General features: G+C 43.1%; 1 non-coding gene across 1 annotated transcript; it reads right to left on the bottom strand.

Annotated features, from left to right (window-relative positions):
• Positions 1–5,572: 5,572 nt before the first annotated feature.
• Trnas-cga (transfer RNA serine (anticodon CGA)) lies at positions 5,573–5,647 on the bottom strand. Its single transcript has one exon. It is a non-coding gene; the product is annotated as a tRNA-Ser (tRNA).
• Positions 5,648–11,203: the final 5,556 nt, after the last annotated feature.

Raw genomic sequence — 11,203 nt, 5'->3', positions numbered from 1 at the left:
TGAATTGGAACTTATGGATAATTTTATACTATGTTTCTGCCAATTGGTTGAAGTTTAAAATAGATATGGTATCTTATGTGGTTCTCATCCACGATACAGTGAGATGGGGGCGTTGAAACGTAACTAATATACGATCCTTAGGATACGTGTGAGGTGCTGGCCTCAGGTATCTTGCTACATCTATAGGATTTATATAAGTTTCTTGGCCATCTTATTTTATGTAGCTGGTCATTTTAGAACTCAGTTTATTATAATGATTGAAATTCAGTCATTAATTTCGTTTAGACTTTAGCAAGCTCTGCGCTGGTTGGACTCTTACTAATCGATAATTCAACATAAAACAAACAAATCAATACAATGAAATGGATACCGTTAGCTGCATAAAAGCGTTGATATACGTCAATGGGGACAGTTGAAAATGCGTAAATTCATTCTAACGAGCTGCACGGTCACCGGTGGTATCTGTTCTTTCTGACATATTAAAACAAAGAGTTCTCATTTTGTAATTCCAGAATACCTTTCAGAAGAGAAACTAGCTTTTCGTTAGTATTTATGGGATGAACACACAGAAATGTTAGAAACATTTTCCAACCAGTAACCTTCATGATATAAGCAACATTATAAAAAGCATTGTTATTGAATATATGGTATAGATTACAGTGCTAAAAGCTGCGTAAAACTTTGTTAGAATGAGTGAGCTAATACGCAATTCCCTCATTCAACCTGCCCGTACAACCATGTTTTTGATAAGTAATACATGAATTTTCTGTTTCTAATAATGGATGATAAAATAAAAAGTGGGAAATGAGCAATCAGAGTCTGTTTTCCGGCCGTTTATGCGAGGCAGCTTTCTAAGTTTTGTAAACGTGTTACACAACAACCATGCAATTCTGAAGTAAAACATCATATCAAACTCAATTTATTGAAATTTCTCTTGGCATTACCAAATAATTATCTACATTGTCAAGATCTCCGGAAGTTGCAGCAGATTATGGTGGAGCAAATTCTCGCAAATTCTTTTACATCCAGTGCAGCATCGGAGGTCACCGACAAACGAAGATGAATATTTCGTATTGTTCAACTCTGTTGCATTTCCCACTAACCTGCAGAGACATATTATACGAACGTGACTGAAATACAACACAGCAGGCACACTACAAGCAGTACCTGTGCTAATTTTTTTTAAGTGGCGTAGTGTGGGATAATTGCAACGTGTTTCGTAATCGTCATCACACACCAGATTCTCATTTTTATTCACTTCAAGTGATTTCGTGGCAGAATTGATTAGCACGATATGAACACAAACAACAAAAGATACACTATGCGATCAAAAGTATCCGGACACATGGCTCAAAATGACTTAAAAGTTCGTGGTGCCCTCCATCGGTAATGCTGGAATTCAATATGGTTTTGACTCACCATTAGCCTTGATGACAGCTTCCACTCTCGCAGACATATGTTCAGTCAGGTGCTGGAAGGTTTCTTGGGGAATGGCAGCCCAGTATTCGTGGAGTGCCGCTCTCAGGAGAGGTATCAATGTCGGACGTTGAGGTGTGGCACGAAGTCAGCGTTCCAGAACATCACAAAGGTGTTCTATACCATTCAGGTCAGGGCTGTGTGCAGGCCAGTCCATTCCACGAATGTTGTCATGTAACCACTCCTCCCTAGGCTGTGCTTTATGAACATGTGCTTGATGTGTTGAAAGATGCAGTCGCCATCCACGAATTGCTCTTCAACAGTGGGAAATAAGAAGGTGCTTAAAACAGCAATTTAGGCCTGTGCTGTGAATGTGCCACGCAAAACAACAAGGGGTGCAAGTCCCCTCTATGAAAAACACGACCACACCATAACACCAACGCCTCCGAATTTTACTGTTGGCACTACACACGCTGGCAGATAACGTTCATCGGGCATTCGCCATACCCACACCCAGCCATCGGATCGCCACATTGTGTACAGTGATTCACCACTCCACACAAGGTTTTTCCACTGTTCAATCGCCTAATGTCTACGCTCCTTTCACCAAGCGAGGCGTCGTTTGGCATTTACCGGGTTGTATTACACATTACGACCTCCTTCAACTGTCGCCGGTCTCTATCAGTCAACAAATGAGGCGGCTTGTACGTTTTTGTGCTGCACGTGTTCCTTCACGTTTCCACTTTACTATCACATCGGGAACAGTTGGAATGTTCATAATGACGAGACATTATTTATGTGTTATAATGTATGTTGATTTTATCTTTACCTGTCTGTATATATTTAAACATGAAACCATTTGTACTTGAAAACCACATACGCTAAATAATAATAATCGGGAACAGTGAACGTGGGATGTTAATGAGTGTGGAACTCTCACGTACGGACGTATGACACGAGTGACACCGTATCACCTGACGACGTTCGAAGTCCGTGAGTTCCGCGGAGTGCTCCATTCTGCTCTCACAATGTCTGACGGCTGCTGAGGTTGCTGATATGTAGTTCCTGGCAGTAGATGGCAGCACAATGCTCCTAATATGAAAAACGTATGTTTGTGGGGATGTCCGGATACTTTTGAGCACATAGTGTATATCTATACAAGAAGCCAAATTACAGTATCACGAAGCAAACTGTGTTGGTTAGCTCGGCTGGCAGTGTTTCCCAAATGTTTACATAGTATTGCAAGTCACCGTAGGATACATAAAATTGATAAAGAGACAAAGGCAAAATATTTAATTTTCTAATTACTGTAATTGGACCTAAAAAAGAGTGATAAGTTATATTGTACAGTGCAAAACTTTCAAATGTATACACTAGAAATTAAAACGTCAACTCAGCAATATTTGATAAAGTACGGAGAAATGTCTTCGTAAAATGAGACAAAATAAAACCTTACATTAAGAACTTTTCACATTTGTCAGGCTCGAATAGTTGTCCTCGGCAAATAAATCTCATTTCAGTGGTAATTTCTGGCGTTTTTTGGTGTAAGTGATGTAAAACAACGGGAAACAGAGTCCTTGACAACGAGGTATATTTGTTTTTCCTTTTATCTTTATATTTTCTGTCGCACTTTAAATATCTCCACGAAAGCGAACCATGTAATGCGTGATCCCAAATTGAAGTCGGCTTTTGCAGTGGCAAATATGAAAACTGGCAGACCGATTTGAAGGGTATGGTTAAATAATGGCGTCGTCTTGGGTAAAATATTCCGGAGGTAAAATAGTTCCCCATTCGGATATCCGGGCGGGGACTATACAGGAGGACGTCGTTATCAGGAGAAAGAAAACTGGCGTTCTACGGATCGGAGCGTGGAATGTCAGATCCCTTAATCGGGCAGGTAGGTTAGAAAATTTAAAAAGGGAAATGGGTAGGTTATAGTTAGATATAGTGGGAATTAGTGAAGTTTGGTGGCAGGAGGAACAAGACTTATTGTGTAGTGAATCTATAGTTACAATTACAAAATCAAATAGGGGTAATGCAGGAGTAGTTCTATAACGAATAAAAAAATAGTGTGGGTAAGCTACTACGAAAAGCATAGTGATCGCATTATTGTAGCCAAGATAGACATGAAGCCCACCACAGTAGAACAAGTTTATAGCCAACTAGCTCCGCAGATGAAGAAGAGATTGATGAAATGTATGATGCGATAAAAGAAATTATTCAGATAGTGAAGGGAGACGAAAATTTAATAATAATGAGTGACTGGAATTCGATAGTAGGAAAAGGGAGAGAAGGAAAAGTAGGTGAATATGGCTTGGGGGTAAGAAATGAAAGAGGAAGCCGCCTAGTAGAACTTTGCACAGAGTATAACTTAATCATAGCTAACACATGGTTAAAGAATCATGAAAGAAGGTTGGATACATAGAAGAGGCGTGGAGACACTGGAAGGTTTCAGACAGATTATATAATGGTAAGACAGATTTGGGAACCAGGTTTTAAATTGTAAGACATTTCCAGGGGCAGATGTGGACGCTGACCCTAAGCTATTGGTTATGAACTATAGATTAAAACTGAAGAAACTGCAAAAAGTTGGGAATCTAAGGAGATGGGATCTGGATAAACTGAAAGAACCAGAGGTTGTAGAGTGTTTCAGAAAGAGCATTAGGGAACGATTGACAAGAATGGGAGAAAGAAATACAGTAGAAGAAGAATGGGTATTTTTGTGAGATGAAATATTGAAGGCAGCAGAGGATAAAGTAGTTAAAAATAAGATGGCAACTAGAGGTCCTTGGGTAACAAGAGAAATATTGAATTTAATTGGTGGAAGGAGAAAATATAAAAATGCAGTTGTGGTGCTACAAAAGAATGCTGAAGATTAGATGGGTAGATCACATAACTAATGAGGATGTACTGAACATAATTGGAGAGAAGAGAAATTTTTGGCACAGCTTGACTAGAAGAATGATCGGTTGGTAGGACACATTCTGAAGCATCAAGGTATCACCAACTTAGTACTGGAGGGCAATATGAAGGGAAAAAATCGTAGAGATGAATGCACTAAGCAGATTCAGAAGGATGTAGGTTGCAGTAGGTACCGGGAGATGAAGCTTGCACAGGATAGAGTAGCATAGAGAGCTGCATCAAACCAGTCTCTGGACTGAAGATCACAACAGCAGCATCAGAGGCAACAACTAAACTGAACAAAGCATGTGTATTTCACAACTCCTTATCGATGAACTCCGTAATATGTGTAATTTCTTAGTTTTCCTTATGACAAAGAAAGAAGAAGTATCACACACCTATTCAAAAATGTAGGGTTCGTTTCTGACAACTAGTAGCGCAAATATGGCACGTTGTGGATTCAAGTAGTTTAGCTGTGACACTTTATTATTCACTAAATTTCTCACTCTCATTTCTTGGTCATTCCCTGACACGTTTTCTGCGTCTGTCTTTGGCGCTTATTTTCGCCTTTATTATTGGATGGCACAATTTTATCCACTTTTCCACAATTTCAAGGTTTTTTTAACGAACTTGGACTAGAATAAATTTAATCTCCAATATAAACTGAAAAAGGCATTTCATTTTCACATTTATTTCTAAAATTTTTATTTGTTAAACCTCTATGTAAGTAAAGTTTTATCACGTATTTGACGTAATATAGTCAGAGCAAGTTGGCACTTCAGTAATGGGCTGCTGCCAGAGATCGGTCTGGTTATTTTTATTAGGTCTATGAGTCATATACTGAACGACTTTTTGTTAATAAATAGTGCAGCAGATTACTCAAAAGTCGTAACAACACATACATGTATTAATACACAACACATCGTGAATTGAGTGCCAACAGTGAACTAGTTTAATTCGGTACCGGGAACAGTCACAGTAAAACCTAGACAAAATATCGTTTCATGTCCTGTAAACTTATAGCGAGACTCGGACAACCTTAGCATATGCTGTTGCGCCTGGCTTTTGTGTTTTGTAAGAGAGACCTTAGTGAATCTTGCGGTTCTTTCGGACGGACCAATCAGAACTTCTTTTAATAACCGGGTGCAGTTTGTTGGCGAAATTTTCACAACATAGCGAAGGGACTGTTTTAAAGAGTGTGACATTCGAAACAAATGAGGTAAAAAATTGAAACTTCCTGGCAGATTAAAACTGTGTGCCCGACCGAGACTCGAACTCGGGACCTTTGCCTTTCGGGGGCAAGTGCTCTACCAACTGAGCTACCGAAGCACGACTCAGGACCGGTACTCACAGCTTTACTTCTGCCAGTACCTCGTCTCCTACCTTCCAAACTTTACAGAAGCTCTCCTGCGGTTCGCAGGCAGGATTCGAACCTGCGATCGTAGCGGTCGCGCGGTTCCAGACTGTAGCGCCTAGAATCGCTCGGCCAGCTTTAATTTACAATTAGAACCAAACATCGCTAATGCTACAGAAGTAGAAATAGGCATCAGAATTTGAATGGATGTAAAACCACATGAGATGTCACGATTGACAACCCGATATTTGTAAAGTTTTGAAGGAATATTGACTTTCAAATACAAGTAATTGATCACGAACTCGACAAATGATTCCAGACGGTAGTTTCTTTTTACGATAGCTTTGGGACAACTGGTACATCGGTTTTTTCTGTGACCGTTTTTATAATTAGGATTTGAAATTCAATCTTCTATTTGTTGATATTAACGCCCAGACGAATTTCAACGGCACATTGCCCTCGTATCGGGGCATACTAGTTAAATTCCCAGATACGTTAAGTAGATGTTGGCATGAGAATTCGAGCACACTAACCACGAAAGGAAAGGGCAAAAGTCGAAACCCCTGTGTGCCTAAAACTGACACTGTTAGTTTTGTTATGACCAAATGTTCTATTTTGAATTTGACGCATTTCATGTGTAAATTACAGCATCCAGAATTTGCGGCGCGCGTTTCAACAAGTACCGAAGCAGAATACTTGTTATGCACACCTGCTCGGGTAGCCGCGCGTGTTTTAACGCCATCGCTTCGGGACAGGAAGATATAGCGACCCGGATCTAACCGTGATCTAACACGGCCGGGCAATTAACGACGAAGGGTCAGTGTATTTCCCACATCGCACTAGGTGAATATCGGACTGGTTCCCATGTTTCACCTCAGATACAGGCTACAATAATAATAATAATAATAATAATAATAATAATAATACCCGTGGAGGCCCGGGAAAAGAATAGGCCTCCGGTATGTTCTGCCAGTCGTAAAATGCGACGAAAAGAACAAACCACTAATAGGGCTAACACCCCTTTTAGTGTTATTAGTTGGTTCAGGACAGAACTAATGAATCCTCTGACAAGCTCTGTCATGGTCGGGGACGGCGCTTGAACCCTATGCCCGTCCACAATGGTAACGACACTGCTAGCCACACGGAAAATGATTTAAATCCAAATAGAGGTGTTTTGCTGGATATGCTTCCTGCAACCACTCTAGAAGGAAAACAGACAGAGGGTGAGATGGTCAGATGAAGTTAACCGACACCTCATGTTCAACAAACAGGAACCAACACAACTGGATATACACTCCTGGAAATTGAAATAAGAACACCGTGAATTCATTGTCCCAGGAAGGGGAAACTTTACTGACACATTCCTGGGGTCAGATACATCACATGATCACACTGACAGAACCACAGGCACATAGACACAGGCGACAGAGCATGCACAGTGTCGGCACTAGTACAGTGTATATCCACCTTTCACAGCAATGCAGGCTGCTATTCTCCCATGGAGACGATCGTAGAGATGCTGGATGTAGTCCTGTGGAACGGCTTACCTTGCCATTTCCACCTGACGCCTCAGTTAGACCAGCATTCGCGCTGGACGTGCAGACCGCGTGAGACGACGCTTCATCCAGTCCCAAACATGCTCAATGGGGGACAGATCCGGAGATCTTGCTGGCCAGGGTAGTTGACTTACACCTTCTAGAGCACGTTGGGTGGCACGGGATACATGCGGACTTGCATTGTCCTGTTGGAACAGCAAGTTCCCTTGCCGGTCTAGGAATGGTAGAACGATGGGTTCGATGACGGTTTGGATGTACCGTGCACTATTCAGTGTCCCCTCGACGATCACCAGAGGTGTACGGCCAGTGTAGGAGATCGCTCCCCACACCATGATGCCGGGTGTTGGCCCTGTGTGCCTCGGTCGTATGCAGTCCTGATTGTGGCTCTCACCTGCACGGCGCCAAACACGCATACGACCATCATTGGCACCAAGGCAGAAGCGACTCTCATCGCTGAAGACGACACGTCTCCATTCGTCCCTCCATTCACGCCTGTCGCGACACCACTGGAGGCGGGCTGCACGATGTTGGGGCGTGAGCGGAATACGGCCTAACGGTGTGCGGGACCGTAGCCCAGCTTCATGGAGACGGTTGCGAATGGTCCTCGCCGATACCCCAGGAGCAACAGTGTCCCTAATTTGCTGGGAAGTGGCGGTGCGGTCCCCTACGGCACTGCGTAGGATCCTACGGTCTTGGCGTGCATCCGTGCGTCGCTGCGGTCCGGTCCCAGGTCGACGGGCACGTGCACCTTCCGCCGATCACTGGCGACAACATCGATGTACTGTGGAGACCTCACGCCCCACGTGTTGAGCAATTCGGCGGTAGGTCCACCCGGCCTCCCGCGTGCCCACTATACGCCCTCGCGCAAAGTCCGTCAACTGCACATACGGTTCACGTCCACGCTGTCGCGGCATGCTATCAGTGTTAAAGACTGCGATGGAGCTCCGTATGCTACGGCAAACTGGCTGACACTGAAGGCGGCGGTGCACAAATGCTGCGCAGCTAGCGCCATTCGACGGCCAACACCGCGGTTCCTGGTGTGTCCGCTGTGCCGTGCGTGTGATCATTGCTTGTACAGCCCTCTCGCAGTGTCCGGAGCAAGTATGGTGGGTCTGACACACCGGTGTCAATGTGTTCTTTTTTCCGTTTCCAGGAGTGTATATCGATGTTTCCGAATACAATTACATGTTCGTACGATTGACTGCTTGAGTGCAGATTCAAAGCTAGAAAGCTGTCCAATTTTAGGTGCATTGTAGGATTGTACATTACACAGATGAAACACTTTATATAGAGATGTTTAATATCAATGTATGTGTATTCGGGTTGTTTGTCCTCGTTTCAGGGTGTGAGCACGACCTTGGGTAACAAATTTGCATGTAAATGTGCTGATAATGTCCCGCTCGTCTGCTGCATCTACGTAGACCGATTGGGTACACTGCTTCTACCCTGGGGAATGAATACAAGACCGACCCTAGCTGTTTGGTTTCCCTACACACTCAGAAGGGACATCTGTCGACTCGAAAAGTAATTTGTTATAAACATTCGTACGCAGACCCATCTCACATTTCTAACCACGCCTTAGATGGCGTGCGATTTTGTTTCTCTTGGTTTGGACATAACGGCGCTTGCAGCCTTGTAGGGGTGGGGGTGTTAACACTTCAGTCAGCTACCTCAGCAAATAGTTGATGTAGTGTACCTGTGTCAGTATTGTCTTACATACACAGCAAAAATTAAAGAAGCCTTTTTCTGCAACTTCCATGCAGATTAAAACTGTGTACCGGACCGAAGGCTCGAACTCGGGACCTTTGCCTTTCGCGGGCAAGTGCTCTACCGACTGAGCTACCCAAGTACGACTGACGCCCCCTCCTCACAGCTTTACTTCTGCCAGTACCTCGTCCCCTACCTTCCAAACATCACAACAGCTCTCCTGCGAACCTTGCAGAACTAGCACTCCTGGAAGAAACTATATTGCGGAGACATGGCTTACCCACAGTCTCGTTCCGGCATACAGTTTTAATCTGCCAGGAAGTTTCATATCAGCGCACACTCCGCTGCAGAGTGATAATCTCATTCTGGAAGCCTTTTCTGTTTGAAATGTTTTAAATATTGTGGCATCCAAACTAAGAAGAGGATATCAAACTGGAGATAGAGTAGGACAGTACGATGACACTTTCGCAGATTTGGTGGATTTGATTAGTGAGAAACATGAATATTCATTTGACTGCTCAACTGAAGTTAATTGGATAGCATACTGGATGAGATGAAAAAAAAACCGACTTTATAGCCCATAACGCGAATAGTAGTTTTCAAAATTGTAGTGCTAGTGGCAGTGTCAGTGGCGGAAACACTATTCCTCAAACATGGGCTAACAAGTATGGTGATACGAACCTACACCAGAAAGGTTCTCTGTGTAAGTTCAATACCCTATGTTAGTCCTCTTTGGTAGGGGTCACACACAGTTAATATATTGGGATGCGCCGCAGCTCTTAGTAGAACTGCATTTCTCCAGTGTTCTAACAATATAACAAAGTTTATCACCTGCGATAACCACGACTGAGCCTGCGCTCATGCCATTTCATATGCCTTGCACAAAGAGTTATTCTCAGGTATGAGCTGGCCAATTCCAGCTGTGGCTCACTAACAGTACATTCATAGGATGCTACGTTTTCTTTTTTGTTCGTTTGACATTCTTACGTTTCTGAACATTTAAAGCAAGTTACCTATCTTTGTACCACTTCGAAATCTTATGAAGGTTTGACTTAATATTTATGCAGCTTCTTTCAGACAGTGCGTCGTTATAGACGACAATCATCTAAAAAAAATTATGATTACGGTCGGCAAGGTCATTATTTCCTTTACGAAATTGGGATGAACTTTTAAATTTCCTGCGCATTTCTTTGTGGAACGCTTCTTGGGAAGGTACTGTGATGTTCCTTTTCCAGGACGTCTTGCACCATCTAGTTTTCAAACGAGAGATCCTGTTCTACTGAAATTTCTCCAATTTTTCCTTAGTCCGATTCATTAGCAGATTGTAGGATCCATTCTCAAAGGGCAGGGATGACCTTATTTACTATTGTCTTTGTAGGTGTTCATCTTGCTTGTTCCAACGAAGGGGGGGGGGGGGGGGGAGGGAAGAGATCTTTCCTATGACCTCGTGGAATTTGGTTTTACTGTTGCAAATAAATGTGTTCCTGTGTTATTATTAAGCGTGCGAGTCAGAGCCTTAGTGGTCCATCCAATAAGGCAGTCTACGTGCTGTTCGTCGTTGCTCCCTCTGCCCCCCAAACAACACTACCTTCTACATCTACATCCATACTCCGCAAGCCACCTGACGGTGTGTGGCGGAGGGTACCCTGAGTACCTCTATCGGTTCTCCCTTCTATTGCAGTCTCGTATTGTTCGTGGAAAAAAGGATTGTCGGTATGCTTCTGTGTGGGCTCTGATCTCTCTGATTTTATCCTCATGGTCTCTTCGCGAGATATACGTACAAGGAAGCAATATACTGCTTGACTACTCGGTGAAGGTATGTTCTCGAAACTTTTAACAAAAGCCCGTACCGAGCTTCTGAGCGTCTCTCCTGCAGAGTCTTCCACTGCAGTTTATCTATCTTCTCCGTAACGCTTTCGCGATTACTAAATGATCCTGTAACGAAGCGCGCTGCTCTCCGTTGGATCTTCTCTCTCTCTTCTATCAACCCTATCTGGTACGGATCCCACACTGCTGAGCAGTATTCGAGCAGTGGGCGAACAAGCGTACTATAACCTACTTCCTTTGTTTTCGGTTTGCATTTCCTTAGGATTCTTCCAATGAATCTCAGTTGGCATGTGCTTTACCGACGATCAATTTTATATGATCATTCCATTTTAAAACACTCCTAATGCATACTCCCAGATATTTTATGGAATTAACTGCTTCCAGTTGCTGACCTGCTATTGTGTAGCTAAATGATAGATCCCTTATCTTTCTAAGTATTCGC

The sequence above is a fragment of the Schistocerca gregaria genome, chromosome 1, assembly GCF_023897955.1.
Source record: "Schistocerca gregaria isolate iqSchGreg1 chromosome 1, iqSchGreg1.2, whole genome shotgun sequence".
In the NCBI taxonomy this organism is placed as follows: domain Eukaryota; kingdom Metazoa; phylum Arthropoda; class Insecta; order Orthoptera; family Acrididae; genus Schistocerca; species Schistocerca gregaria.
Note: the sequence above shows the minus strand (reverse complement) of the source record. Positions and strands in the feature narration are given on the sequence as shown.